This window comes from Pseudophryne corroboree, chromosome 2 (assembly GCF_028390025.1).
Source record: "Pseudophryne corroboree isolate aPseCor3 chromosome 2, aPseCor3.hap2, whole genome shotgun sequence".
NCBI lineage: Eukaryota > Metazoa > Chordata > Amphibia > Anura > Myobatrachidae > Pseudophryne > Pseudophryne corroboree.
Window position 1 is genome coordinate 561,305,904 of NC_086445.1, and position 27,615 is coordinate 561,333,518.

A 27,615-nucleotide genomic window follows, 5' to 3' on the forward strand; every position below is an offset into this window, starting at 1 on the left:
ATGCAAGATTCGGTATCCAGATACTCTAAGGCTAAAAGTGTCATTAGCTCCAACCTGTCACGACAGGAACTCACAGCACTTCAACAGCTGGGAGCGTATAGGGATGTTGTGTTCCGCCCCGCCGATAAAGGGGGCGGAATAGTGGTATTAAACCTGAGCGATTATACCAAGGAAGCCTATGGACAGCTCAATGATGAATCAGTCTATGAACCACTAACTCACGATCCAACGGCGAAATACAAACTGGAGGTCGACACCTTATTGAAGGACGCTGTTTCTAAAGACCTCATCTCGCCTAAATTATTGAAAGCATTGTCACAGGATCATCCTGAGGTTCCCATATTTTTCACAGTACCAAAAATTCATAAAGATCTTCAGAGGCCACCAGGCCGTCCCATCATCTCGGCAAGAAATTCCATTTACCAACCCATTTCTACCTTTCTCGACAGCATTTTACAACCGTTCATCCACAAACATAAAAACTTCATCAAGGATACCACCTGTTTCCTCCAGAGACTGTCTACTGTAGAAATGGTCTCCGAACATGCGATACTCTGTGTGGTTGACGTGTGTAGCCTCTACACAAGTATCCCCCACCATGAAGGCTTAATAGCCATGGAAGAATTTCTTATCTCCGAACATATGAACGACCTGGATCTCAAGTTGTTCCTGGATTTGTTAAAGCTAACACTAACCCGCAACTTCTTCCTTTTTAATGGTCAGTTTTACCGCCAAAAGACCGGTTGTGCGATGGGAAGCAATGTATCCGCTTCGTTCGCGAACATCTTTATGTTCAAGGAAGAAGCAGAGGCTTTTTTTCAGGACCCAAATATAACTCAACATATTCGTCTATACACTCGGTTCATAGACGACCTATTCATCCTTTGGACGGGCCCTCTGAGCCTTTTTGAATCTTTGATGTCCACTATCAACATGTGCGATTCGCCTATCAAATATACTTATACTACCAGTACCAATACCATCAGTTATTTGGATGTGCAAATCACTTTATCACAAGGCCGCATCCATACGGGTCTTTTCACCAAACCCAAAAACCAAAACACCCTCCTACGGGCTAACAGTCATCATCCCAAAAGCCTTATTAAAGGATTACCAAGATCCCAGATGATTAGAGTATCCAGAATCATCAGTGACCGGTCAACACTGGAAGACGAACTAAACAAACTTATTGACAAATTCCTGGCAAGGGGATATGACTACAGGACCCTACAGACACAAAAAGCAGAGGTCATGGCGATTCCAAGATTCAACTTATTATCTCCAAGTACCAAGAAATCTAAAGGAGAGGTGATCCCTTTCGTCACTCAATACAACACAGCTAGCGCAGTCATCCCACGGGCATCCAGGGCTCTATGGCCCCTGATCTCTTCAGATCCCGCTATCCCTATATTCAAACATAAACGCCCGATGTCTTGTTTTACAAGAGGCCGCAATATTAAGGACACAATCGTCCATACAGATATCACTGGTTTCAACATCAGCAATGCCCGTCCAACCAATTTTCTTACGAGAGCGCCAGGATGTTATAAATGCCCTAAGTGTACCACCTGCTCCCATATGCTTACTGGTCCTTTTTTCAACCACCCACATGAGAACCGCAAAATCAATATCAAACATATACTCTCGTGCCAATCTTCCTTCATCATTTACATCATAAAGTGCCCGTGCAACTTGGTATACGTGGGCAAGTCTATTAGGACCATGAGGGAACGTATGGCCCTCCACAGATCGGCGATCAAGCAAGCCTTTTCAAGCAAAACCTCGGACCAACCAGTTGCCAGACATTTTTTGGAAGCAGGCCACGATCCCAATGACCTGAAACATATGGTTATTGACCAGATCGAGAAATCTATCAGAGGGGGCGATCGGGAAGGCAAACTTCTTCGATTGGAAGCCAAGTGGATTCACAGACTGGGCACAATTAATCCTGGCGGTCTAAATGAAACGATGCCCTGGAACTTGTTCACCCATTAACCCTATCGAGAACACCAAGGACTCCTTCCATTCTTTCCTTCCCCTCCCGTTCCTTCCTTCCTTCCTTCCCCCCCCCCCTTTTTCACCCCAACTCCCTTTCCCTTCCTTCCTCCTCCTTCCCCCCTCTATCTTCCCCCCACCCCCCCCTCCTTCCTCCACCTTTCTTTCTTGCTCTCTTTCCCCCCATCCACCCTTCAACCCTCCCTTACCTTCTTCTTCTTCTTCTTTCCCCTCCCCCTTTTTTTTTTCCCCACGACCAATTCCTGTGTGTCCCGAAACGTTGGTTCATGTTGGTGTTTTAAATACACTCTTTTACCTTTTGATTAAGACGCTGAGTGCCGCTCTATTTTTTCCTGCTTGTTTATATATATATATATACACATACACAGATGGAGCCACGCTAATTGTGGCTCCATCTGCAACTGAGTGCGCCCAGTAAATGGGAGTGTCTCTGTGCGCTCGCCAGGGCGGAGGCACACCAGGCACCCCCCTCCTGCGATGTAGCCATGCTCAATGAGTATGGCTCCATCTGTATAAATATTTGTATATACATATATATAAATAAATGTGCATATATATATATATATATATATGTGTGTATGTATGTATGTATGTATGTATGTATGTATATATATATATATATATATATATATATATATTACAAATACATGAATATATGCATACACACCCACCCACGGAAACCCCTCTCGCTAAATCCTGTGTTTGCCCCTGGGGTAGGAGCAGATGCAGAAATAGAAGGATAGGATATTGTAATCCCTGAAGAAAGATACCCTGGTCTCAGACATTACTCTGCCACAAATAATTTATTATTGTAAAAAAAATGGGCACTTGACACATCATTTCTCTGACGTCCTAGTGGATGCTGGGAACTCCGTAAGGACCATGGGGAATAGACGGGCTCCGCAGGAGACTGGGCACTCTAAGAAAGAATTAGGACTACTGGTGTGCACTGGCTCCTCCCTCTATGCCCCTCCTCCAGACCTCAGTTAGAATCTGTGCCCGGCTTGAGCTGGTTGCACACTAGGGGCTCTCCTGAGCTCCTAGTAAAGAAAGTATTTATTAGGTTTTTTATTTTCAGTGAGATCTGCTGGCAACAGACTTACTGCTACGAGGGACTTAGGGGAGAGAAGCGAACCTATCTGCTTGCAGCTAGCTTGGGCTTCTAGGCTAATGGACACCATTAGCTCCAGAGGGATCGAACACAGGCCCAGCCTCGGTCGTCCGGTCCCGGAGCCGCGCCGCCGTCCCCCTTGCAGAGCCAGAAGACGGAAGATTCCGAGGAGAAAATCGGCGGCTGAAGACTCCTGTCTTCATTAAGGTAGCGCACAGCACTGCAGCTGTGCGCCATTGCTCCCCATGCACACCACATACTCCGGTCACTGATGGGTGCAGGGCGCTGGGGGGGGGGGGGCGCCCTGGGCTGCAATTAGATTACCTTAAAAATGTCAAAAGACATAATATAGTCTAATAAACTATATATGTGTAAAAATCCCCTGCCATAATATTAATATAAAGAGCGGGAGAAGCCCGCCGAAAAAGGGGCGGGGCTATCTCCCTCAGCACACTGGCGCCATTTCCTCTTCACAGCTCTGCTGGAAGGACGCTCCCCAGGCTCTCCCCTGCAGTTTCCAGGCTCAATAGGGTAAAAAAGAGAGGGGGGGCACTAAATTTAGGTGCAATACTGTGTATTATAGCTGCTATAGGGAAAATCACTTTGTGTAGTGTAAATCCCTGTTTATATAGCGCTGTGGTGTGTGCTGGCATACTCTCTCTCTGTCTCCCCAAAGGACTTTGTGGGGTCCTGTCCTCAGTCAGAGCATTCCCTGTGTGTGTGCGGTGTGTCGGTACGGCTGTGTCAACATGTTTGATGAGGAGGCTTATGTGGAGGCGGAGCAGGTGCCGATAAATGTGATGTCACCCCCTGCGGGGTCGACACCAGAGTGGATGGATATGTGGAAGGTATTAACCGACAGTGTCAACTGAGTCCTTACATAAAAGGCTGGATGACGTAACAGCCGTGGGACAGCCGGCTTCTCAGCCCGTGCCTGCCCAGGCGTCTCAAAGGCCATCAGGGGCTCAAAAACGCCCGCTACCTCAGATGGCAGACACAGATGTCGATACGGAGTCTGACTCCAGTGTCGACGACGACGAGACTAATGTACATTCCACTAGGGCTATCCGTTGCATGATTACGGCAATGAAAAATGTGTTGCACATTTCTGACATTAACCCAAGTACCACTAAAAAGGGTATTATGTTTGGGGAGAAAAAGCAACCAGTGGTTTTTCCCCCTTCAGATGAGTTAAATGAAGTGTGTGAAGAAGCGTGGGCTTCCCCTGATAAAAAACTAGTGATTTCTAAAAAGTTACTAATGGCGTACCCTTTCCCGCCAGAGGACAGGGTACGTTGGGAGACATCCCGAGGGTGGATAAAGCGCTCACACTCTTGTCAAAAAAGGTGGCACTACCGTCTCAGGATACGGCCGCCCTAAAGGAGCCTGCGGATAGAAAGCAGGAGGCTATCCTGAAGTCTGTATATACACACTCAGGTATTATACTGAGACCTGCTATTGCTTCAGCATGGATGTGCAGTGCTGCAGCAGCGTGGTCTGATTCCCTATCTGATAATATTGATTCCCTTGACAGGGACACTATATTGCTAACCATAGAGCATATTAAAGACGTAGTCTTATACATGAGAGATGCACAGAGGGATATTTGCCGGCTGGCATCTAGAATAAATGCAATGTCCATTTCTGCCAGGAGAGTATTATGGACTCGGCAGTGGACAGGTGATGCGGATTCTAAAAGGCACATGGAGGTTTTGCCTTACAAGGGTGAGGAATTGTTTGGGGATGGTCTCTCGGACCTCGTTTCCACAGCGACAGCTGGGAAGTCGACATTTTTACCCCAGGTTCCCTCACAGCCAAAGAAAGCACCGTATTATCAGGTACAGTCCTTTCGGCCCCAGAAAGGCAAGCGGGTTAAAGGCGCGTACTTTCTGCCCAGAGGCAGGGGTAGAGGGAAAAAGCTGCACCATACAGCCAGTTCCCAAGAACAGAAATCCTCCCCCGCTTCCACTAAATCCACCGCATGACGCTGGGGCTCCACTGGTAAAGCCAGGTGCGGTGGGGGCCCATCTCCGGAACTTCAGCGACCGGTGGGTTCGCTCACAGGTGGATCCCTGGGTTCTACAAGTGGTATCTCAGGGATACAAGCTGGAATTCGAGACGTCTCCCCCTCGCCGTTACCTCAAATCAGCCTTGCCAGCTACTCCCCCGGACAGGGAGGTAGTGCTGGCGGCAATTCACAAGCTGTTCCTCCAGCAGGTGATAATAAAAGTTCCCCTCCTTCAACAGGGACGGGGTTACTATTCCACAATGTTTGTGGTACCGAAACCAGACGGTTCGGTGAGACCCATTCTAAATTTAAAATCCTTGAACACTTATATAAGAAGGTTCAAGTTCAAAATGGAATCGCTCAGGGCGGTTATTGCAAGCCTGGAAGAAGGGGATTACATGGTATCACTGGACATCAAGGATGCGTACCTGCATGTCCCCATTTACCCACCTCACCAGGTGTACCTCCATTTTGTGGTACAAGACTGCCATTACCAATTCCAGACGTTGCCGTTTGGTCTGTCCACGGCACCGAGGGTATTTACCAAGGTAATGGCCGAAATGATGATACTCCTTCGAAAGAAGGGAGTTCTAATTATCCCATACTTGGACGATCTCCTTATAAAGGCGAGGTCCAGGGAGCAGTTGTTGGTCGGAGTAGCACTATCTCAGGAAGTGCTACAACAGCACGGCTGGATTCTGAATATTCCAAAGTCGCAGCTGGTTCCTACGACGCATCTGCTGTTCCTGGGTATGATTCTGGACACAGAACAGAAGAAGGTGTTTCTCCCGGAGGAGAAGGCCAAGGAGTTGTCATCTCTGGTCAGAGACCTCCTGAAACCAAAACAGGTGTCGGTGCATCACTGCACGCGAGTCCTGGGAAAGATGGTAACTTCTTACTGTTACGAACCGGTCTCTCACCTTTGCGGGTTCTGGGGTTCATCCATTGCCAGTGCGGTTGCTCGCGGTGCTGTGCGCCCGTGTGGGGACGCGGCGTGATCAGTGGCACAGGTAATGCAGAGCCTGGGAACAGGGAGTGCGGGGACCAAATGGCCTAAGGCACTGCGGTGTGTCTGCTGTATAGGAGGTGGCCATGTTGGAGACCAAATAGGTAATACAGAGCACTTGTGAAAACACCTGTGGGCAGGTGTAAGCCAATCCCGTGCTTGTGCTGCCTTTAAGTAGGCTGGGATTATGTTACTCTGGGCCAGTGCTTTGTTGTATCAACGCTGTGCTCTAGCTCTGAGCTCTCTCCGTGCATTCCTGTGTGATTCCCGTGGTCCAGATATCGCCTCCGTTCCAAGAGGTCCGTCTGCAGCTTTCACTGCTAAAGATCCACCGGCTCTCCGCTGTGCTGTCAGTTAATTGCACACCTACTGGAAACAGTTGAATTCCCAGAGTCTTGCATGAGGTTACCTTGTCTGCCTGCCATCAACCATACAAAGTTTGGAGGATTCCACTACCCTCAGCTGTTCGTTTGTTCTACTCTGCATTTAACCCGTTCATCACCTTGTCATCTACTACAGTTTTCACAGTGATCTCCGGAACCCGCAAGTAACCCAATTCAGTACTTTTATTTTCTATGTTACCATAACAAGGATAATTCTTCACAGTCTCTCAGTTAACTCTCAAAACTTCATTGCAAATCCTTACAGTTATTTCTTCATGTCTGCATTACCCAGTTAAACACATTCTGCAGTTCAGCATCAAAGCTTGTTTATATTTCGACAATTCAACATTTATTCATCAGCTTGTTTTATATACAGTTCCATGAACATTTCTTTTATTTGTCTTTGAGATTTATCCTGCATATTATTTCTGCCATTCCTGCAATACTTCAGTATAATATGATGATTAACAACTTGTCATTCAACTCTTTACTGAATTGTTATTTTTAATAAATATATAAAACGGAACTTTCTTCGTCCTCCCTGCTTTCTTCATACCCCAGCACCTACACCTGTGGTTGGTCCCGGGTTAATGGATTCACAAAAACACCCGGACCTGACAGTAAGCACTGGCCACATGGATCCGTCAAGTGACCAATTCGCAGGAGGCGGTGCTACGTCAGATATCTTTTCCCGTCTGGAAAACCAGGAGTCTATACAGACACAAATAGTGCAGTTTATGCAAACTATGGCAGACCGTTTAGAGACTCTTCATTCGGCTATTAAAACGTCTCAAGTCCAGATTCCAACTCCGGTTGTCCCAGTTACCACTACAGCTTCTCCTGTGACGCTGCCTACGTCCCGCTTGCAGTTACCTTCTCCGAGTAAGTTTGACAGAACTCCAAAACTTTGCAGAGGATTCCTGAATCAATGCGAGATCCAGTTCGAACTGTTGTCTGCCAGTTTCCCATCAGCTCGTTCTAAGGTTGCATATATTATTGCCCTCCTCTCCGGTCAGGCTCTGGAGTGGGCATCCCCATTATGGGAAAGAGGTGATCCTATCCTCTCTAATTACAAGGAGTTCGTATCATCCTTCCGGAGAATCTTTGACGAACCAGGCAGGACCACCTCAGCATCTTTGGAGATTCTCCGTCTACGTCAAGGTTTACGTCCTGTCAGTCAATATATTATTCAGTTTCGCACGTTGTCTTCAGAGTTAAACTGGAATGAGGAGGCTCTGATCGCTGCATTTTGGAATGGACTTTCAGAGAGAATCAAGGATGATTTAATTATCCGGGATGTGCCAACTAAACTGGATGAATTGATTTCTCTCTGTAACAAACTTGACCTACGCTACAGGGAGCGAAGTTTAGAGACATCCAGGGCAGAGCGATTCAGTCCACGTTATCATCCTAGGCCTCGACAAGATTCTTCATCACAGGCTCCGGTAACGACAGAAGAACCTATGCAGATTGGGCGCTCTCGCCTCACAGAGGAGGAACGACTTCGTCGTCGACAGGGTAACCTCTGCATGTACTGTGGGTCATCCGAACATTTAGTTAAATTCTGCAAACTCCGACCGGGAAACTCTCGCTCCTAGCTTATTCAAGAGAGGTTAAGCTAGGAGTTACTTTAGAATCACGTTCTGGGAAAGAGTCGACCTTGTCTATTCAATTAGAAGTTCCAAGTTCTACAGTGAAAGTTTCAGCTCTCCTAGATTCCGGGGCAGCCAAGAACTTCATCTCCTCAGCCTTTGTCTTACGGTCTAAAGTTCAAACCATGCCTCTGGAAGCAGCAGTTGCTGTTACAGCAGTGGATGGAAGTCGAATTCCAGATGGTATAATTACTCATCGAACCGTATGTCTCAAGATGAAAGTTGGTGTGCTCCATTCCGAATACATCTCCTTCTGCGTGATTCCCAAAGCCTCTCAAGATGTGATACTTGGTTTACCTTGGCTGCAGAAACATAATCCTCAACTTAATTGGCAAACCATGGAAGTCCTTTCGTGGGGTAAATCTTGTACCAAGGACTGTTTAGCCTCAATTGTACCTCTCCGGTCAATTAGCCTTCCCGACCTACCTCCGGTGTATCAATTCTTTGCGGATGTTTTCAGTAAACAAGCAGCAGACTCTCTACCTCCTCATCGCGAATGGGACTGCCCAATCGTCCTGGTTCTGGGTAAAACCCCTCCTAGGGGACGAATTTATCCGCTATCCATCCCAGAGACGCAAGCTATGTCTGATTATATACAGGAAAATCTAACCAAAGGATTTATCAGACCATCTTCTTCACCTGCAGGAGCCGGATTCTTTTTCGTTAAGAAGAAGGACGGTGGGTTACGACCATGCATAGATTACCGTGGACTCAATGAGATCACTGTGAAAAATAAGTACCCATTACCCTTAATTCCAGAATTATTTGATCGGGTAAAGGGAGCTACTGTGTTTACAAAATTGGATCTCCGAGGGGCCTACAATTTAATCCGCATCCGGGCAGGGGACGAGTGGAAGACTGCTTTTAATACCCGGGATGGGCATTACGAATACCTTGTAATGCCTTTTGGTCTTTGTAATGCACCTGCAGTTTTTCAAAGCTATGTGAATGAACTTTTTCGTGATCTTCTCTACAAGTGTCTAGTAGTGTACCTGGATGATATCCTAATATTTTCTAAGGATCTAAAGTCTCACCGTCACCAAGTTAAAGAGGTACTGACACGTCTGAGGAAAAATCAACTTTATTGTAAGTTAGAGAAGTGCACCTTTGAAGTATCTTCCATACCGTTCCTTGGTTACATCATTTCTGGATCAGAGCTATGTATGGATCCCGGTAAGGTACAAGCTATCCGAGATTGGTCCACTCCTACAACTCTCAAGGGGATTCAGCGAATTCTTGGCTTTGCTAATTTCTATAGGAGATTCATTAAGAATTATTCTTCGTTAGCTGCTCCCATCACAGCCCTAACTCGCAAGGGAGCAAATCCTACGAACTGGTCTTCTGAAGCAATCAAAGCCTTCTCTGATTTAAAGCAAGCCTTTGGGTCAGCCCCCATTCTTTGACAGCCTGATTTGAATCGTCCCTTTCTACTAGAGGTGGATGCATCTACAGAAGCAGTAGGAGCTGTGTTGTCACAAGTCTTTGAAGATAAAAAGGTCCATCCCTGCGGATATTTCTCCCGTAAGTTCCTCCCGGCAGAACGTAATTATGCAATCGGTGAGCAAGAATTACTTGCCATCAAGTTGGCATTTGAGGAGTGGAGATACCTTCTAGAAGGAGCACAACATCGCATTACAGTTTATACTGATCATAAGAATCTTCTATATCTGCAGTCAGCTCAGTGCTTGAATCCACGACAAGCTCGATGGGCGCTTTTCTTCACACGATTTAATTTCAAGCTCACCTATCGTCCAGGGTCTCAGAACAAAAAGGCAGATGCCCTTTCCCGGTCCTTTGCTTCTTCTGAATTAAATGATTCTACCACGAATCAAGCCATTGTGAATCCTATGTCCTTTTTAATGACTCGAACCTCTCCAGTTCCTCCGCCTGGCAAGACCTTTGTTGCCACAAATCTTCGAAAACGGCTGCTTACCTGGGCTCACTCCTCTTCCTTCATGGGTCATCCTGGGGTTCTAACGACTCTCAAATTTATTCAACAGTCTTATTGGTGGCCACGTCTCAAAGCCGATGTCCAAGAGTTTATAGCAGCATGTCCTAAATGTGCCCAACATAAGAGTCCAAGAAGTTCTCCATCAGGTTTATTACATCCATTATCCATACCCAAACAACCTTGGACTCATATCCCAATGGATTTCGTGACCGATCTACCTCCATCAAAAGGGCGAAATACCATTTGGGTGATAGTGGATCGATTTTCGAAAATGGCACATTTCATTCCATTAACTGGGTTACCATCAGCCCCTTTACTAGCCAGATTGTTCATATCTGAAATCTTCAAGTTGCATTGCCTTCCTCGAGAGATCATCTCTGATCGGGTAACACAGTTTGTGGCCAAGTTTTGGAGATCGCTTTGTTCATCTTTAAATGTCAAGTTGAATTTTTCTTCTGCATATCATCCTCAGACAGATGGACAAACTGAGAGAGTCAACCAAGACCTTGAAACATTTCTCCGGCTATATATATCGTCCTCACAAGATGACTGGGTTGACTACCTTCCATTAGCAGAATTTGCTCATAATAATCTCTTCCATTCATCTTCAGAATCTACGCCCTTTTATATTAACTTCGGCTTTCATCCTCGTGTGCCAGAGTTCCATCCATTGCCAGCCCTAGAGGTTCCAGCAGCAGATCAAGAACTTCAACGTCTATCTAGAATCTGGAGTTGTGTGCGTAAGTCGTTGGTCAAAACTTCCGCTCGTTATAAATCTTTCGCAGATAGAAAACGTAAAGCTGTACCGAATTACAAGGTGGGGGACCAAGTTTGGATTTCTACGCGCAATCTCAGGTTCAAAGTTCCTTCCAAGAAATTTGCTCCAAAGTTTATTGGTCCATTTCCCATTGTAAAGGTACTCAATCCTGTGTCATACAAAGTCAAGTTGCCACCATCTTTGAGAATTCCTAACGCCTTTCATACATCTTTATTGAAGCCTTTGATTCTCAATAAGTTCCGTACTACCCAGTCCAAATCTCCTAAAGTTGACTCTGTGCAGGATGAGGAATTTGAAGTTAAAGAGATTGTAGACTCACGTTCCCGATATGGACGTTTACAGTTTTTGGTCGACTGGAAGGGTTACGGTCCGGAGGAGAGATCCTGGGTTTTCTCTGAAGATGTTCATGCTCCAAGACTGGTACAGAAATACTTCTCCAAAAATCCTGATAAGGTTCAAAGGTGTTCGGAGACCACCCGTAGAAGAGGGGGTACTGTCACGAACCGGTCTCTCACCTTTGCGGGTTCTGGGGTTCATCCGTTGCTAGTGCGGTTGCTCGCGGTGCTGTGCGCCCATGTGGGGACGCGGCGTGATCAGTGGCACAGGTAATGCAGAGCCTGGGAACTGGGAGTGCGGGGACCAAATGGCCTAAGGCACTGCGGTGTGTCTGCTGTATAGGAGGTGGCCATGTTGGAGACCAAATAGGTAATACAGAGCACTTGTGAAAACACCTGTGGGCAGGTGTAAGCCAATCCCGTGCTTGTGCTGCCTTTAAGTAGGCTGGGATTATGTTACTCTGGGCCAGTGCTTTGTTGTATCAACGCTGTGCTCTAGCTCTGAGCTCTCTCCGTGCATTCCTGTGTGATTCCCATGGTCCAGATATCGCCTCCGTTCCCAGAGGTCCATCTGCAGCCTTCACTGCTAAAGATCCACCGGCTCTCCGCTGTGCTGTCAGTTAATTGCACACCTACTGGAAACAGTTGAATTCCCAGAGTCTTGTATGAGGTTACCTTGTCTGCCTGCCATCAACCATACAAAGTTTGGAGGATTCCACTACCCTCAGCTGTTCGTTTGTTCTACTCTGCATTTAACCCGTTCATCACCTTGTCATCTACTACAGTTTTCACAGTGATCTCCGGAACCCGCAAGTAACCCAATTCAGTACTTTTATTTTCTATGTTACCATAACAAGGATAATTCTTCACAGTCTCTCAGTTAACTCTCAAAACTTCATTGCAAATCCTTACAGTTATTTCTTCATGTCTGCATTACCCAGTTAAACACATTCTGCAGTTCAGCATCAAAGCTTGTTTATATTTGGACAATTCAACATTTATTCATCAGCTTGTTTTATATACAGTTCCATGAACATTTCTTTTATTTGTCTTTGAGATTTATCCTGCATATTATTTCTGCCATTCCTGCAATACTTCAGTATAATATGATGATTAACAACTTGTCATTCAACTCTTTACTGAATTGTTATTTTTAATAAATATATGAAACGGAACTTTCTTCGTCCTCCCTGCTTTCTTCATACCCCAGCACCTACACCTGTGGTTGGTCCCGGGTTAACGGATTCACAAAAACACCCGGACCTGACACTTACGAGGCAATTCCATTCGGCAGGTTCCATGCAAGGATCTTTCAGTGGGATCTGTTAGACAAGTGGTCCGGATCGCATCTTCAGATGCATCGGCTGATCACCCTGTCCCCGAGGGCCAGGGTGTCTCTGCTGTGGTGGCTGCAGAGTGCTCATCTTCTAGAGGGCCGCAGATTCGGCATACAGGACTGGGTCCTGGTGACCACGGATGCAAGCCTCCGAGGTTGGGGGGCAGTCACACAGGGAAAAAACTTCCAAGGACAATGGTCGAGTCAGGAGGCTTCCCTACACATAAATATTCTGGAACTAAGGGCCATTTACAATGCCCTAAGTCAGGCAAGACCCCTGCTTCAAAACCAGCCGGTGCTGATTCAGTCAGACAACATCACGGCGGTCGACCATGTAAACCGACAGGGCGGCACAAGAAGCAGGATGGCGATGGCAGAAGCCACAAGGATTCTCCGATGGGCAGAAAATCACGTGATAGCACTGTCAGCAGTGTTCATTCCGGGAGAGGACAACTGGGAAGCAGACTTCCTCAGCAGGCACGACCTCCACCCGGGAGAGTGGGGACTTCATCCAGAAGTCCTCCAACTGATTGTAAACCGTTGGGAAAGGCCACAGGTGGACATGATGGCGTCCCGCCTAAACAAAAAGCTAAAAAGATATTGCGCCAGGTCAAGGGACCCTCAGGCGATAGCTGTGGATGCACTAGTGACACCGTGGGTGTACCAGTCGGTTTATGTGTTCCCTCCTCTTCCTCTCATACCAAAGGTGCTGAGGATAATAAGAAAGAGAGGAGTAAGAACTATACTCATCGTTCCGGATTGGCCAAGAAGGACTTGGTACCCGGAACTACAAGAAATGATCTCAGAGGACCCTTGGCCTCTGCCTCTCAGACTGGACCTGCTGCAGCAGAAGCCCTGTCTGTTCCAAGACTTACCGCGGCTGCGTTTGACGGCATGGCGGTTGAACGCCGGATCCTGATGGAAAAGGGCATTCCGGTTGAAGTCATTCCTACGCTGATAAAAGCTAGGAAAGATGTGACAGCAAAGCATTATCACCGCATATGGCGAAAATATGTTGCTTGGTGTGAGGCTATGAAAGCCCTCACCGAAGAATTTCAGCTGGGTCGCTTTCTGCACTTCCTACAGTCAGGAGTGACTATGGGCCTAAAATTGGGATCCATTAAAGTCCAGATTTCAGCCCTGTCTATTTTCTTTAAAAAAGAACTGGCTTCACTGCCTGAAGTTCAGACGTTTGTTAAGGGAGTGCTGCATATTCAGCCCCTTTTGTGCCCCCAGTGGCACCTTGGGATCTCAACGTTGTGTTGGATTTCCTAAAATCACATTGGTTTGAGCCACTTCAGACCGTGGAATTAAAATATCTCACGTGGAAAGTGGTCATGCTTTTGGCCTTGGCTTCGGCTAGGCGGGTGTCAGAATTGGCGGCTTTGTCCTGTAAAAGCCCCTATCTGATCTTCCATATGGACAGAGCAGAATTGAGGACGCGTCCCCAATTCCTCCCTAAGGTGGTATCAGCGTTTCACTTGAACCAACCTATTGTGGTGCCTGCGGCTACTCAGGACTTGGAGGCTTCCAAGTTGCTGGACGTAGTCCGGGCCCTGAAAATATATGTTTCCAGAAAGACTGACTCGCTGTTTATCCTGCATGCACCCAACAAGTTGGGTGCTCCTGCTTCTAAGCAGACTATTGCTCGCTGGATCTGCTCCACGATTCAACTTGCACATTCTGCGGCTGGACTGCCGCATCCTAAATCAGTCAAAGCCCATTCCACGAGGAAGGTGGGCTCTTCTTGGGCGGCTGCCCAAGGGGTCTCGGCTTTACAACTTTGCCGAGCTGCTACCTGGTCGGGATCAAACACGTTTGCAAAATTCTACAAGTTTGATACCCTGGCTGAGGAGGACCTTGAGTTTGCTCATTCGGTGCTGCAGAGTCATCCGCACTCTCCTGCCCGTTTGGGAGCTTTGGTATAATCCCCATGGTCCTTACGGAGTTCCCAGCATCCACTAGGACGTCAGAGAAAATAAGAATTTACTCACCGGTAATTCTATTTCTCGTAGTCCGTAGTGGATGCTGGGCGCCCATCCCAAGTGCGGATTGTCTGCAATACTTGTATATAGTTATTGCCTAACTAAAGGGTTATTGTTATGAGCCATCTGTTCGTGAGGCTCAGTTGTTATTCATACTGTTAACTTGGTATAGTTTCACGAGTTGTACGGTGTGATTGGTGTGGCTGGTATGAGTCTTACCCGGGATTCCAAATCCTTTCCTTATTGTGTCAGCTCTTCCGGGCACAGTTTCCCTAACTGAGGTCTGGAGGAGGGGCATAGAGGGAGGAGCAAGTGCACACCAGTAGTCCTAATTCTTTCTTAGAGTGCCCAGTCTCCTGCGGAGCCCGTCTATTCCCCATGGTCCTTACGGAGTTCCCAGCATCCAATACGGACTACGAGAAATAGAATTACCAATGAGTAAATTCTTATTTTTCCTACCTGTTGAAAATCAGGAAGCAACAAGTTTATGCTATAATTGAAAAATCATCCCAAGTGCCTGTCCCTTTACCGACTCTCAGATCTTGGAAACAATGGAAAAAAGCAGCATATACAGTAGCTGATTCTCCCCAGCTGCTACAATTTACAAAGAAGTTGCTAACATACTGAATGATCAAATACTGTACCTACCTCTCTACCCTACTAGTAGTAATAGGAACAGAGGTAACTCCTATCTTTAATCCTTCATTGCAGACAGAATTACAGGTTGCCTCTTAACTTCCCTAGTTGTTCTTGCACACCTTTGTGAAAGCAAAGACATCGCCATTACCTTAAGACAGAATGCTTCAAATCAGAAGGGATTGTATTGTGTTCTCCTATTTAGACATTGTAAATTGTTTTTCCTCTTCATTTCCATTACACACAGTCAATGGATTTATTTGCACTCACACTTACTAGTCAACAATACTATATGACCAAAATATCTGTTTCATCTAAAATATCTAATTTCAAACTAGCCCAGTTTTTTTTCATGAAGATCTGGGGTATGGGAACAGAATACCCAAAATGTTGGTGATATTTTGATTTAAACTGCTACAGTCGAGGAACGCAAGCAAACACTCACAAATGTATAGGACTTTTAATGAAGCAATACTCAAAATTAATTCAGAAAAGGTACACATTATGCAATCTGTGGTCTTTTTGGGATTTAAATTGACAAGGACAGGCTTGGACTGGCCCACAGGGGTACCGGGGAAACCACCGGTGGGCCCCACTGCCTGGGGGCCCACCTCCTGCTCTAAGGATCAGGTTCCAGACTGTGCACTTGAATTATACATTATACATATGTTACCTTATACTGGACTATGGTGTATTTTCTACAGTGCATTGCTGTTATTAATCTGTTATTAATCTGGTACATTATTATGCATGCAGCAGCTGAATTTACTGTATATATTTATGAAGGGTCCCAGACGTTGCACCATCTAATGGTTAGTCAAACCAATGAGGTGGCAGACCACACCCCCTCTGCAGACTGGCCACACCCCTAAACATGGGCCCCTACCACTGCATTCCCGCGGTGGGCCCTACATGCCCCAGTCCGACACTGGACAAGGAAGAAAAAGAATCCTCTCAAAGCTACAGAAGAAGCTACAGAAGAAGCTTTAGAGACTGTGCTAATGTCACCAATTAAATTCTTCAGCTACTGTATTAAGACTTTATCATTTTTCAAGGGAACTGTATAGATGATTTTGTGGTGAAGAATAAACCTCTGCATTATTTGTTAAAATGTTGCCGCAAGAAGAGGGTGGTGTTCTGACGCCATCTAGTGATGATTCCAAAAAGGGCATTACCAGTACAATTATAAATTGAAATTATAAAGTATAAAGCAGTTACACACTCCTAGCCACAGTAGACCATAATCCGCAAATCATTATACCTGTTTATGTATTAGGAGGTCGGAACATCCATTTCAGATCTATGTTGCAGTACCATCCTCTATGTACTCATAGACTTTACAGTAAATTAAAACCTCTTGAATTTTTGTGCACTCTGCCTATATTTAAAATATTACTGTTATTGATTGCAGTTTATTATCTGTACAATACTTTTCCAGAGAACTGGTCATCAGGTTTATATTCTGTAAAAAATTATATCCCTCACTGCCTTTTAAACAAATTGACAGAAAGAATATATGTAAAGCTGGGCATACACTATACAATTATCTGACAGATAATCTGTGGTTGGAATGAAAACCTGGTAATAGATGAGAACAATTGACAATCGACCATTTGCTCCCAAACACTGGAAAATGGCCAAAACCTGTTAATTATACATATTGGTTAAATCCATGTACAGTAGTTTTGTCCATTACCAGATTTTCATTCCAACCAGCCAGATCTTGTAGATAATCTGCCAGATAATTGTATAGTGTATGCCCAGTTTAAGGGGCCCTACACATTTGACGATGCGCCGCCGAGGTGCCCGACGGACGAAACGGCCGACGAGCGACCCGGTGGCGGGGGGGCAGTGACGGGGGGAGTGAAGTTTCTTCACTCCCCCCGTCACTGCATGCACAGCCGACGGGAGACCAGCGATGAACGAGCGCGGGGCCGCGCATCGTTCATCGCTGGAGTCTCCACACTGAAAGATATGAACGAGTTCTCGTTCATTTATGAACGAGATCGTTCATATCTTTCAGAAAATCGGCCAGTGTGTAGGGCCTATAAGCCTGTTGCAAATTCACCAAGGTGTAAAAACTCTCCTTTGAGTGTAACAAATTAGTATCAACTGCTTACAGATACTGAATGACCACTGAGTCTGATGAAAAGTGACTATTCTTGTATGTATCTTGCTCCTTATTTTGTTTCAGAATTGCAGTACATTGTTTTTCTCTGCAAAACAAGCTGATCTAATCTGTCAATATACTATATTTTTTCTCTCACACAGCAGAAAAATTATTTGACTTTCAAGGGATGGTATGATGCAATTAGCATGTGAAATGAGAGAAATGAATCAACTCGTATTCACCTATTGATTGGTTAAATTATACACATATATAATTCCAAATATTTTCAATGTGAGCACAATCACTTCACCCACATGTCTTTCTGTACTGTGGGTTTTTAAACCTTTAAAATATATTTTTTCCTACTTTATTTTTAGCAAAACTCAATAAAAGTTATATTTTAAATATAGGCAGAGTACCCCAAAAAGAGAGTCTCTCCTTTCTCTCTCCACCTACCCAAATTGTGTAAATACTCTCAGGGTGCACCTCCACCAAGTGCATAAACCTACTGTACATCTCAAAAGGTACTTTCAATTGTTTAGGTACACGGATTAGCCTATGTTGCTATATATACTTCAAACAAATCCTTGTGCTCTTGGACCATTTTTTCCCCAATACCCCTTTTCCCTGGCTTTATATACACCATTCATTGGCATATCTATTATGGGTGCAGTGTGTGCGGGGCACACGGGTTCTGGGGTACAGGGGGGCCCACCCCGTACGCACTGCACCCATATGTTTAATACTTACCTCTCTGGTGTCCCCAATCGGAACCATCCCTTCTCGGCAGCGCAATAGAGTCTGAACACTAGCGGGTACAAACTCTATTGCGCCTGCTGAAAACTCCGGAAAGATGGCACAGTGGCCATTTTTCTGAAGTTTCGCGCATGTGCATTAGGAAAATCTTAAGGAAAATGGCCACCGCACCATGGGGGTAATTCAGAGTTGATCGCAGCCTCAAATTTGTTAGCAGTTGGGCAAAACCATGTTTACTGCAGAGGGGGCAGATATAACATGTGTAGAGAGAGTTAGATTAGGGTGGGGTGTGTTCAAACTGAAATCTAAATTGCAGTGTAAAAATAAAGCAGACAGTATTTACCCTGCACAGAAACAAAATAACCCACCCAAATCTAACTCTCTCTGCAAATGTTATATCTACCACACCTGCAGTGCACATGGGTGGTCATTCCGAGTTGTTCCCTCGCAAGCTGCTTTTAGCAGCTTTGCACACGCTAAGCCGCCGTCTACTGGGAGTGAATCTTAGCATAGTAAAATTGCGAACGAAAGATTAGCAGAATTGCGAATAGACACTTCTTAGCAGTTTATGACTAGCTCCAGACTTACTCGGCAACTGCGATCAGTTCAGTCAGTTTCGTTCCTGGTTTGACGTCACAAACACTCCCAGAGTTCGCCCAGACACTCCCCCGTTTCTTCAGACACTCCAGCGTTTTTCCCAGAAACGGCAGCGTTTTTTCACACACACCCATAAAACGGCCAGTTTCCGCCCAGAAACACCCACTTCCTGTCAATCACATAACGATCACCAGAACGAAGAAAAAACCTCGTAATGCCGTGAGTAAAATACCTAACTGCATAGCAAATTTACTTGGCGCAGTCGGAGTGCGAACATTGCGCATGCGCAATTAGCGGAAAATCGCTGCGATGCGAAGAAAATTACAGAGCGAACAACTCGGAATGAGGGCCATGGTTTTGCCCAACTGCTAACAAATTTGCTGCTGCAATCAACTCTGATTTACCCCCCATGTTCCTAGAGGTTTGCACATGCACAATAGAGTCTGTGTTCAGACTTTATTGCCGTTGCAGAGAAGGATCAACTCTGGATTACCCCTCCAATATTGGAAGTATGAATATGTGTTAGTGTATAACTGAGGGGTCTATTCATGAAGCAGTGAAAAGTGTGGAGAAGTGAGCCAGTGGAGAAGTTGTCTATGGCAACCAATCAGCATTGAAGTAATATTTATAATTTGCATACTATACAACTGTACGAAGCAGCTGATTGGATGCCATGGGAAACTACTCCACTGGCTCACTTCTCCACTCTTTTCATTGCTTCATGAATAGACCCCTAATACCCCTTTCACATCGCACTGAAAACCCGGTATCGACACGGCATATTGCCGTGTCGAAACGGGTCCGTGTGCGATGTGAAAGGTCCTTTGGTGAATTAGCGGGTCGTCTGACCCGGTAATTCAACCCGGTAAAAAAGAAGGGTTATTACCGGGTTGATTACCGGGTCAGGCGCAGTGTGAATGGGAGCCGTTCCGATGCAACACGGCTCCCATTCACAGTATAGGCAGAGGCGGCGCAGGAGATGAGCTCATCTCCCGGCGCCGCCTCCACCCCCGCCCCTGCTGCGCCCTCCGCTGCTATGGCAACCAACCCGGTATATTGCCGGGTCGGAAAGCCTGCAACGGAGCGCAAATGCCGGATCCCACCCGGTAAGTACACGTTTTTCTTACCGGGTAGGATCGAGCATGTGCGATGTGAAAGCAGCATTAGTATGAGCTGGATGATACTGTACTGTAGAATTGGCAAGCAGAATATGTAGTGTGGGACTATAATGGAGTGTCTACAGTAGTGGAGACCTCATGCAGTATAGTTTGTGATAAACTGCACAATGGTGGTGGTGGAATAAGGATGACGCTCCAAAGCAGAACAGGACACCTGCAGGATTGAGTGCACAGTGCAAAGCAGCCCATGAATGGATGTATAGAAGAATGCAGACTGGATAATGCAGGATGTACTTGTATGGAGCTAACTGGAGATTAAGTACAAATACTGGGGTTTATTTACTAAGATTCATATTTTTCGAAATTTGGTTGAAGATTAAACACGAATGACATCGGGAGTGATAATGTGCAACTTTTTTTTTTTACGCCTCATTTACTATGCTGTCGTATTTTAGGTATTCGTATTTTCCGATGTCGATGTTATTCGTATTTTTTAAGGTCCTAATGCGGCCGATTTTTGATTTGCGGCCGTTTTAAATTTTTTTTTTTTTACGGTTTCGGATATTTTTTTCACGGCTGAGATTTGACTCCCTTCCCGGCCGCGTTTTTTTCTGACTTTCGTTTTCATCACTCGTCCGTGATTGGTTGTGTTTGTGATGGAGGAGTGTCTGTGCAGCATAGTATAAATATGCCCCAAACCGGACGGACTTCGTGGGTTTAGCTAGTGGAGAGGAGAGAGGAAATGTTGTTTGCGGTAGGAGTTGTGGAAAGTTGGTTAGGTGAGTTTAAGTGATTGCTGAGTGGTGTATTTGGTTTGTAAGTCATCTTGTGATTATTGTTGTGGTGATGTTTTGATGTGTGTCATATCTTTAGTGGTTGTTTTTTTATTTCAGTCTATTGTTGTTTGTGTCAATTATGTCTCAGTCAGAGGTCAGTGAGTTGGGGCAGGTGAGTAAAGTGGAGGTGTTAAGTGAGGCGGAGGGGGTTAGTTTGAGAGAAGAGGTGAGTGAGGCTGAGGGTGTTAGTGAGAGGGAGGCGAGTAGTGAGTCGGAGGGTGAGGAGGAGGGTGAGGTTGCTGCTGCGTAGTCTAGTGAGAGTGATGGTGCTGTGGCTCCACAGCCACGCACCACTACGAAGACCGGGCACAACGTGAAATTTTGTTATGCTGAAAATGTTGCGCTGGTTGGTGAGCTGATGCACCATCATCGGCAGCTCTTTGGCGCTGAGGCCTCCAAAGTCACTTCTTGCAGAAAGAGTGCTATTTGGGCTAAAGTTGTAGTGGCTGTGAATAGCGAGGGAGTTGTTCGCAGGAGAGAGGACACATGTCGTAAACGTTTTTACAACATAAAGCGCCGTGTCAAGGCCAAGATGGCCAAGGAGGCCAAGTCTGCCCGTCAAACCGGTAGTGGGCATCCGTATATCGCAACTTATGCGGAGTGGGAGGAGCCAGTGCAGAGCTTAATTCCTCGCAAAGTGGTTGGGGCCACTTATGTGCGTGATTCAGATTGGCCCAGGCAGGATGGTGAGTAGTTTTTTTTGGGTTTTTTTTGTGTCAAATTGTTTTGTTGATAAAACTTTGGAGTCCTGCTATGTGTTATATTTTGACTATGCTAGTTTAGTGTGTATTAGTGTGTGTAATTGTGTCTATCATTATTGTTTGTGTTAAATCTCCTGTATGTTAGTATTGTGTGTTACTAATTAGTTAAGGTCCTTATAATTGTACCTGGTGAAAGGTACCTTATTTAGATTTGATTGTATTGGTTATTGGTCAGACACACCATTTATCTGCAAAGGTGTAAGTGTGGTGTCTTCATGATTTATTTGTTAGGGACACATGTTCGCATGATGTTTAGTGATTTTTAAAACAAAGAGGATTTTCTAGGTGGTGTTTTGTTTTTTCACAAATACTTTCATTTTTCCAAAGTTTTTTTTATAATGTTATGTATGCATTTGGTATGTAGTTTGTTTTTAAGTCAAAATTGTATGTGTTCTGATTAGTGATGAGCGGGTTCGGTTCCTCGGAAACCGAACCCCCCCAAACTTCACCCATTTTACACGGGTCCGAGGCATACTCGGATTCTCCCGTGTGGCTCGGTTAACCCGAGTGCGCCCGAACGTCATCATCCCGCTGTCGGATTCTCGCGAGATTCGGATTCTATATAAGCAGCTGCACGTCGCCGCTATGTTCACTCGTGCATTGGAAATGTTAGGGAGAGGACGTGGCTGGCGTCCTCTCCGTTTATTAATGTTGATGCAAATATTTGTGCTTATTGCTTAATTGAGGGGACTGGGGAGCAGCTGTATTATATAGGAGGAGTACACTGCAGAGTTTTGCTGATCAGTGACCACCAGTTTTATCCGTTCTCTGTCTGAAAAAACGCTCCATATCTGTGCTCAGTGTGCTGCATATATCTGTGCTCACACTGCTTTATTGTGGGGACTGGGGACCAGCAGTATTATATAGGAGGAGCACAGTACAGAGTTTTGCTGACCAGTGACCACCAGTATTATACGTTGTCTGCCTGAAAAATGCTCCATATCTGTGCTCAGTGTGCTGCATATATCTGTGCTCACACTGCTTTATTGTGGGGACTGGGGACCAGCAGTGTTATATAGGAGGAGTACAGTGCAGAGTTTTGCTGACAGTGACCACCAGTATATATAGCACTACGGTACGGAAGGCCACTGCTCTACCTACCTCTGTGTCGTCAAGTATACTATCCATCTAGATTCTATACCTGTGGTGCATTTTAGTTTTGCAGTTTGCTGACAGTGACCACCAGTATATATAGCAGTACGGTACGGAAGGCCACTGCTCTACCTACCTCTGTGTCGTCAAGTATACTATCCATCTAGATTCTATACCTGTGGTGCATTTTAGTTTTGCAGTTTGCTGACAGTGACCACCAGTATATATAGCAGTACGGTATGGAAGGCCACTGCTCTACCTACCACTGTGTCGTCAAGTATACTATCCATCCATACCTGTGGTGCATTTCAGTTGTGTACAGTATATATATTAGTTAGAGATGAGCGCCTGAAATTTTTCGGGTTTTGTGTTTTGGTTTTGGGTTCGGTTCCGCGGCCGTGTTTTGGGTTCGAACGCGTTTTGGCAAAACCTCACCGGATTATTTTTGTCGGATTCGGGTGTGTTTTGGATTCGGGTGTTTTTTTCAAAAAACCCTAAAAAACAGCTTAAATCATAGAATTTGGGGGTAATTTTGATCCCAAAGTATTATTAACCTCAAAAAACATAATTTACACTCATTTTCAGCCTATTCTGAACACATCACACCTCACAATATTATTTTTAGTCCTAAAATTTGCACCGAGGTCGCTGTGTGAGTAAGATAAGCGACCCTAGTGGCAGACACAAACACCGGGCCCATCTAGGAGTGGCACTGCAGTGTCACGCAGGATGTCCCTTCCAAAAAACCCTCCCCAAACAGCACATGACGCAAAGAAAAAAAGAGGCGCAATGAGGTAGCTGTGTGAGTAAGATTAGCGACCCTAGTGGCCGACACAAACACCGGGCCCATCTAGGAGTGGCACTGCAGTGTCACGCAGGATGGCCCTTCCAAAAAACCCTCCCCAAACAGCACATGACGCAAAGAAAAAAAGAGGCGCAATGAGGTAGCTGTGTGAGTAAGATTAGCGACCCTAGTGGCCGACACAAACACCGGGCCCATCTAGGAGTGGCACTGCAGTGTCACGCAGGATGGCCCTTCCAAAAAACCCTCCCCAAACAGCACATGACGCAAAGAAAAAAAGAGGCGCAATGAGGTAGCTGACTGTGTGAGTAAGATTAGCGACCCTAGTGGCCGACACAAACACCGGGCACATCTAGGAGTGGCACTGCAGTGTCACGCAGGATGTCCCTTCCAAAAAACCCTCCCCAAACAGCACATGACGCAAAGAAAAAAAGAGGCGCAATGAGGTAGCTGTGTGAGTAAGATTAGCGACCCTAGTGGCCGACACAAACACCGGGCCCATCTAGGAGTGGCACTGCAGTGTCACGCAGGATGTCCCTTCCAAAAAACCCTCCCCAATCAGCACATGATGCAAAGAAAAAGAAAAGAAAAAAGAGGTGCAAGATGGAATTATCCTTGGGCCCTCCCACCCACCCTTATGTTGTATAAACAAAACAGGACATGCACACTTTAACCAACCCATCATTTCAGTGACAGGGTCTGCCACACGACTGTGACTGATATGACGGGTTGGTTTGGACCCCCCCCAAAAAAGAAGCAATTAATCTCTCCTTGCACAAACTGGCTCTACAGAGGCAAGATGTCCACCTCATCTTCACCCTCCGATATATCACCGTGTACATCCCCCTCCTCACAGATTATCAATTCGTCCCCACTGGAATCCACCATCTCAGCTCCCTGTGTACTTTGTGGAGGCAATTGCTGCTGGTCAATGTCTCCGCGGAGGAATTGATTATAATTCATTTTAATGAACATCATCTTCTCCACATTTTCTGGATGTAACCTCGTACGCCGATTGCTGACAAGGTGAGCGGCGGCACTAAACACTCTTTCGGAGTACACACTTGTGGGAGGGCAACTTAGGTAGAATAAAGCCAGTTTGTGCAAGGGCCTCCAAATTGCCTCTTTTTCCTGCCAGTATAAGTACGGACTGTGTGACGTGCCTACTTGGATGCGGTCACTCATATAATCCTCCACCATTCTATCAATGTTGAGAGAATCATATGCAGTGACAGTAGACGACATGTCCGTAATCGTTGTCAGGTCCTTCAGTCCGGACCAGATGTCAGCATCAGCAGTCGCTCCAGACTGCCCTGCATCACCGCCAGCGGGTGGGCTCGGAATTCTGAGCCTTTTCCTCGCACCCCCAGTTGCGGGAGAATGTGAAGGAGGAGATGTTGACAGGTCGCGTTCCGCTTGACTTGACAATTTTGTCACCAGCAGGTCTTTCAACCCCAGCAGACCTGTGTCTGCCGGAAAGAGAGATCCAAGGTAGGCTTTAAATCTAGGATCGAGCACGGTGGCCAAAATGTAGTGCTCTGATTTCAACAGATTGACCACCCGTGAATCCTTGTTAAGCGAATTAAGGGCTGCATCCACAAGTCCCACATGCCTAGCGGAATCGCTCCGTGTTAGCTCCTTCTTCAATGCCTCCAGCTTCTTCTGCAAAAGCCTGATGAGGGGAATGACCTGACTCAGGCTGGCAGTGTCTGAACTGACTTCACGTGTGGCAAGTTCAAAGGGCATCAGAACCTTGCACAACGTTGAAATCATTCTCCACTGCACTTGAGACAGGTGCATTCCATCTCCTATATCGTGCTCAATTGTATAGGCTTGAATGGCCTTTTGCTGCTCCTCCAACCTCTGAAGCATATAGAGGGTTGAATTCCACCTCGTTACCACTTCTTGCTTCAGATGATGGCAGGGCAGGTTCAGTAGTTTTTGGTGGTGCTCCAGTCTTCTGTACGTGGTGCCTGTACGCCGAAAGTGTCCCGCAATTTTTCTGGCCACCGACAGCATCTCTTGCACGCCCCTGTCGTTTTTTAAAAAATTCTGCACCACCAAATTCAAGGTATGTGCAAAACATGGGACGTGCTGGAATTTGCCCATATTTAATGCACACACAATATTGCTGGCGTTGTCCGATGCCACAAATCCACAGGAGAGTCCATTTGGGGTAAGCCATTCCGCGATGATCTTCCTCAGTTGCCGTAAGAGGTTTTCAGCTGTGTGCGTATTCTGGAAACCGGTGATACAAAGCGTAGCCTGCCTAGGAAAGAGTTGGCGTTTGCGAGATGCTGCTACTGGTGCCGCCGCTGCTGTTCTTGCGGCGGGAGTCCATACATCTACCCAGTGGGCTGTCACAGTCATATAGTCCTGACCCTGCCCTGCTCCACTTGTCCACATGTCCGTGGTTAAGTGGACATTGGGTACAACTGCATTTTTTAGGACACTGGTGAGTCTTTTTCTGACGTCCGTGTACATTCTCGGTATCGCCTGCCTAGAGAAGTGGAACCTAGATGGTATTTGGTAACGGGGGCACACTGCCTCAATAAATTGTCTAGTTCCCTGTGAACTAACGGCGGATACCGGACGCACGTCTAACACCAACATAGTTGTCAAGGACTCAGTTATCCGCTTTGCAGTAGGATGACTGCTGTGATATTTCATCTTCCTCGCAAAGGACTGTTGAACAGTCAATTGCTTACTGGAAGTAGTACAAGTGGGCTTACGACTTCCCCTCTGGGATGACCATCGACTCCCAGCGGCAACAACAGCAGCGCCAGCAGCAGTAGGCGTTACACGCAAGGATGCATCGGAGGAATCCCAGGCAGGAAAGGACTCGTCAGACTTGCCAGTGACATGGCCTGCAGGACTATTGGCATTCCTGGGGAAGGAGGAAATTGACACTGAGGGAGTTGGTGGGGTGGTTTGCGTGAGCTTGGTTACAAGAGGAAGGGATTTACTGGTCAGTGGACTGCTTCCGCTGTCACCCAAAGTTTTTGAACTTGTCACTGACTTATTATGAATGCGCTGCAGGTGACGTATAAGGGAGGATGTTCCGAGGTGGTTAACGTCCTTACCCCTACTTATTACAGCTTGACAAAGGGAACACACGGCTTGACACCTGTTGTCCGCATTTCTGGTGAAATACCTCCACACCGAAGAGCTGATTTTTTTGGTATTTTCACCTGGCATGTCAACGGCCATATTCCTCCCACGGACAACAGGTGTCTCCCCGGGTGCCTGACTTAAACAAACCACCTCACCATCAGAATCCTCCTGGTCAATTTCCTCCCCAGCGCCAGCAACACCCATATCCTCCTCATCCTGGTGTACTTCAACACTGACATCTTCAATCTGACTATCAGGAACTGGACTGCGGGTGCTCCTTCCAGCACTTGCAGGGGGCATGCAAATAGTGGAAGGCGCATGCTCTTCACGTCCAGTGTTGGGAAGGTCAGGCATCGCAAATGACACAATTGGACTCTCCTTGTGGATTTGGGATTTCAAAGAACGCACAGTTCTTTGCGGTGCTTTTGCCAGCTTGAGTCTTTTCAGTTTTCTAGCGAGAGGCTGAGTGCTTCCATCCTCATGTGAAGCTGAACCACTAGCCATGAACATAGGCCAGGGCCTCAGCCGTTCCTTGCCACTCCGTGTGGTAAATGGCATATTGGCAAGTTTACGCTTCTCCTCCGACAATTTTATTTTAGGTTTTGGAGTCCTTTTTTTTCTGATATTTGGTGTTTTGGATTTGACATGCTCTGTACTATGACATTGGGCATCGGCCTTGGCAGACGACGTTGCTGGCATTTCATCGTCTCGGCCATGACTAGTGGCAGCAGCTTCAGCACGAGGTGGAAGTGGATCTTGATCTTTCCCTAATTTTGGAACCTCAACTTTTTTGTTCTCCATATTTTATAGGCAGAACTAAAAGGCACCTCAGGTAAACAATGGAGATGGATGGATTGGATAGTTTACTAGTATACAATTATGGACGGACTGCCACGGTTAGGTGGTATAAAAAAACCACGGTTAGGTGGTATATATTATAATAATAATACAATTATGGATGGACGGACTGCCTGCCGACTGCCGACACAGAGGTAGCCACAGCCGTGAACTACCGCACTGTACACTGGTTGATAAAGAGATAGTAGTATACTCGTAACAACTAGTATGACACTATGACGACGGTATAAAGATTGGAAAAAAAAACACGGTTAGGTGGTATATATTATAATAATAATACAATTATGGATGGACGGACTGCCTGCCGACTGCCGACACAGAGGTAGCCACAGCCGTGAACTACCGCACTGTACACTGGTTGATAAAGAGATAGT